The 4,776-nt window shown below is 36.2% G+C and overlaps 1 long non-coding RNA gene across 1 annotated transcript; it reads left to right on the top strand.

Annotated features, from left to right (window-relative positions):
• Positions 1-838: 838 nt before the first annotated feature.
• Positions 839-2,193, top strand: LOC137474941 (uncharacterized). Its single transcript, XR_010999565.1, has 2 exons — positions 839-1,651; positions 1,733-2,193. It is a non-coding gene; the product is annotated as an uncharacterized lncRNA (long non-coding RNA).
• The last annotated feature ends 2,583 nt before the right edge of the window (positions 2,194-4,776 follow it).

Here is a 4,776-nt window from a genome sequence, read left to right as displayed (position 1 = left end):
AGTTGGAGATTTGCTTCTTTGCGTAATGACTTTATCTCTGATGTACTTTGCTATAAAGTGAAATTGCTGGCAGTGTGCTTTTGTGGGGGAATAGGAGAAATACATTTTAGTTTTTAAAAACCTTCATGCATAATAAAGAGTGGGTTTACATTTGGTTTTGTTTTAACTGCATACTCTCTGTTCTCTAATATTCAACAAAAGAATCATTCATTCACCAATAGATTGTGTAATTGTGGTTATTTTAGACACAACAAAGGTGGTAAACAAAGCAATCTTTTTTCCTGCCAAATGTATGCTATTTCTACAAATTTCATTTAAAGCAATCAGTTTTTAAGGGATTTTGTAAAAGACAGTAATTAAGGCAAATATTTTCCAGGACCTGGGAACAACCTTCTTTTATGTTTGATATTATGTATTATTGTTCTGTACCAACAATATTTGTGTGGTTTGCTGCAAACTTAATCTGAAAGTGAGATGATTTCTTCAGTGGTGGCTCAATTCAAGGTGATATAATTTTACCTACCAAATCCTTACCAGGACTCTTGGACTTACTCCATGCACAGTTCACAGCAGTGAAGACCCTAATGACTGGGAATGGGCACAGGTAAGAACCCCTCGTATAAGACTCCACTCTGGGTCAGCAATTTTGATATTTAATACTGCTATTTTGTAGGATTACAGTTTTTCTGAAGTTATGATATTGCTGATACAGGTAAAATTTAGCACAAGCTTTAACTCATTCGTTTACCTCTCTTGCTGCCAGAGCTGAACCAATAACTGCAAAGTCCGTGGATTTCCCAGTGTAACACTGGATCCATATGTGACTGTGGAGGCTCACATTGCTGCCCTCTGACACCGAACAGTGCAGGAAGAAAGGTCACAGAGGCTGAAAATCCTTGCACTGTATGACTTTTGTTTTTCCTCCACAGCATGGCTTCATGGCACAATACATTGACAGCTAACTGCATCCAGTGCCAGATGTAGCCTGGCTGCAGAAATCAAGCAGTTTGCCCAGGTTCACCACTGTGCTAGGAGACTCATCCATACTTGCCAATATCAGTACTGACATCTGTGGGAATACATTTATTTCCACCTATGCATTGCATATTGACAGGAAAATGAAGGAGAGAGAAGCAATCTTTTTATTTGAGATGAAGGGAAATTAACTAAGCATATATTTTAGGAGGAATTATATTATTTTATGCATATTTTTAATGTATTTGAAATATGAAAGTAGATCAAGGACTACATTTTTGAAAACACTGTGGCAAGAACAATAATAATGAAATCACTCCATATAAATGAACTCACCTGTCATCGGGCCAGATTATGAGCTCAATTACATTGATATGAATCTTTAATACCTCTACAGAAAGCAATTAATCTTCTTGTTATTCTCACTATTTTAATTGCAAATAGAATCTGCTGTGACATGCCCAAGCATCTGAATTTGATGACCTTCAAGATCTTGCACAGATCTTGAAAACATCAATGCTACTCAAAGCTGCTTATCCACATCGGTATTAGTGACCCTAAGACAATTAGAAATACCTACAAAATTCTGAGAAAAAAGGTGAAGACAACAGAATAGCAAGAGGTGTTTCTGTCTGTTCTCCCAAATTCATACAATTGTATAGGCTTATACTGTCAGGTAAGAACCTTTTAGAGTTACTTATGGAAGCTTTTCTTATGGAAGTCACAGAAAGTTTCTGACCCAGACCTTCCTTGCCAGTGCTCATTGAGGAAGGTCTATAAGGAGCATGGGATGTCCAGCTGAAAAAACAAAAGAGTACCTAAGAGAATCACCATTCATCATCCTGGTAATGATTGATTCAGAACATTTGATGAGGATGCTAAAAACATGGACGCTAGCTGAAAGCTGCTGGAGGAAAATGAGAGTTGCCTGATGAGTAGTTGAGATATCTGTACAGGAATATCCATATATCAGAGAAAATTGAAAAAATTTGAAGTCTTAAAACACCATAAAAATTGTGCATTATTATTGAAGAGACACATTAAAGTGAGTCATTGAACTGCAATGTTTACAAAAAAGAATTAATATATGAGGGAAATTTAAGATGTATTTATTTCTACATATTAAAAGAGTTTATTTTTGCTCTCACTCATGAAGAAGTGATAGCAAAAAGTAAAAGATGTAGTATTTCTGAATAAATGTAAAAGGAGAAAAACAGATGTATGGAGTGTGCTGCAGACTACATAGTAAGAGGGAAATATTGAAAGGTTCTAAGAAATTATCAAAAAAGCTGTGTAGCATGGCAATGAAGAAAATGAATTACATATATTTTTTAAAAAATAATATGATAGAACAGAAATATGTCATTAAAAATTTATTAAGACCAGCCTTTTCTCTAGAAGATGAAAGAAGTTACTGAAGAACCATTCCTGATTTAATTCTGACAGGCAGAGAAGAGCTGCTTAGGTATTTGGTATGAAAGTATGAGATAGAGTCACTATCAGCTGAGTAAAAAACATCCTCCCACCCAACTTAGTGATTCATTGCTAGGCTATAAGGAATATCTTTATATATCAGGTATATCTTTCTATTTCCTATATACCCATAAGGTGATTCCTGATCAGTTCAGTATGTCCTTTAATGACTTATATAAAGGAATATTGATTTTTAGGTTTTTGGAATAATTTTGGGATGCACCTTCCATGGTCTGCATCTCCTATCTGTTGATGTTTACTATCTCACACCCGTTGTCTGACTACAGGCTCTCAGAAGCTCCAAAATCCCTGACCCACTGTTCCCAATACAGAAGACAACTTCCAAATTAAAAGATGTAACCTACAGATTTACATATAATTACTATATTTTTGTAGCCCTTTTAATATCCTTTTGCATTTTGGTTAACTCCTTCAGTCAGGCAACATGCACTCTTTAGTTCATTACTTTACGTTAAAGTTGTATGGCAACTTTGTTCCTGCGTCCAAGTTCTACATCTTAAAATGGGAAAACTTGCAGCCTGTGTAAAACCCTTGATAAAATATGGGAGGTGTGTTGCGTAGATCTCGGGCTCCCGACATTGGTATGTTGTGTATGTGCCTTTCACCAATGCTATCAATGTCTCAGATGCCGCAGTTGTCCTGCTGAAACAGTCAACCTTCATCACTTTCTGACCTGCGTAGCTTCGTGCTAGACAATGTGTTACTGGGTTTTTTTTTCCCCTTTGGTGTGACACCAACACACATTTTTACACATCCCAAGAGGCCTCCCATTGCAGGATAGTCACCCAGTTGAGACAGATCCATCATTTTGGCATGTAGAAGGCTGACACAAGTTCTCAGCACACATGCATAAGATTAAGGAATTAGAGACTTTGAAGTTATGCTTTGTTTGCAAATCATCATTTTCTTAAGTAGGTACTAAATATTCTCAAAATATGCAGTATCAGGAGAAGCATCATATAAGCATTGATATGTCCTAGCTGGCAGCTACCCACAAGGCATTTATTCCCAACTAATTCCAGCCATGTTTTTAATTCTCTGCTGTTGCTTTAAACTTTCCATTTCACACACTGATTAACTCAGTTATATTATCAGTTTCCTTTCTAATCTGTGAGGCACCGATGAATTCAAGCAGGGCCAGGAGGGAGGTCACAAGCAACCTACAAGCCAACATTAAAATTCAAAATGATCTTGAGAAACTGGGGAAATAAGATGAAATCTAACAAGATGAAATTCAATAATGAGAAGTAAAAGGCACTGCACCCTGAAGAAGAACTCATATGTGTAACTACAAAATGAGGGGAGCTCACAAGGCAGCAATGTGCCACGTGAGACCTGGGAATGATAGCACATTCTGAGGAGAAAGTCAACAGAGAGATGAAAATTCAAAACTGGTGAATCTCATTCTGGGATTCATTAACACCATGTGAGAGGTAAGATATGGGAAATAATGATTAAAGTTCACCTACCACTGTTCCATTGTAAAATTTTAAGTTTCACTGTAGTCAAAGATAGACATAGCCTAGAAAGTTTGAAGGAGGAACAATAGGAGAAAAACATTTATTTGACTCCTTTTGTCTGCAGAAGGAAAGGCAGAGACTGAGACAGGTTGGCCATCTTTAATATGTTAAATTGATTATAAAAAAGGTGATGATTAATTGCTTTCTATAGCCACAGGGGATAAGGGGAAACCAAATTAGTTTAACTGACAAAAGTGTAATAAGAAACACATTCAGATTACCAGGAAGTAAAGCACTGGGACAGATTACCCAAGGAAGCTGTAAAACCTACCCCACTGGATATTTTTAAGAAAATGTTTTCAGAAAAGCATCTGACAGAAATGGTTAAGATATACCCATCTTATATCTAGGGGACAGATTAATACATGCACTCTTGAGATCCTGTCAAGATTTATGTTTCCATGTTTTTTATATATTTGAAGATAGAAGCAATGGTATTTGAAAATAACTAGAAAATCATAGGGGTGGTAAGGGTGACGAAAACATTGAAACTTGAAAAAGAAATCTGAACTCACTATTCAACTGAAGATGAATATATTAAAATATTCACTGCATGTATTTTAAAAATGCTTCAAGGATACTGAAAGGATATGGGTACCCTTGTTTTATGCCATAAGTAGACACTCTGAGTAGAAACAAACACTCATTTTATTTTGGTTTTGTTTTAAATCGGGCATTTCTAGGTCTTTGAGAGCACATATATCTTCCTGGGTGTGTTTCAGCTCACTAATTTTAGCCTGCGGCAGCCTTCAATATTTATATCTGAGTTTATTACCATGGCTACCTT

The sequence above is a fragment of the Anomalospiza imberbis genome, chromosome 5, assembly GCF_031753505.1.
Source record: "Anomalospiza imberbis isolate Cuckoo-Finch-1a 21T00152 chromosome 5, ASM3175350v1, whole genome shotgun sequence".
NCBI classification, from domain to species: Eukaryota; Metazoa; Chordata; class Aves; order Passeriformes; family Viduidae; genus Anomalospiza; species Anomalospiza imberbis.
Note: the sequence above shows the minus strand (reverse complement) of the source record. Positions and strands in the feature narration are given on the sequence as shown.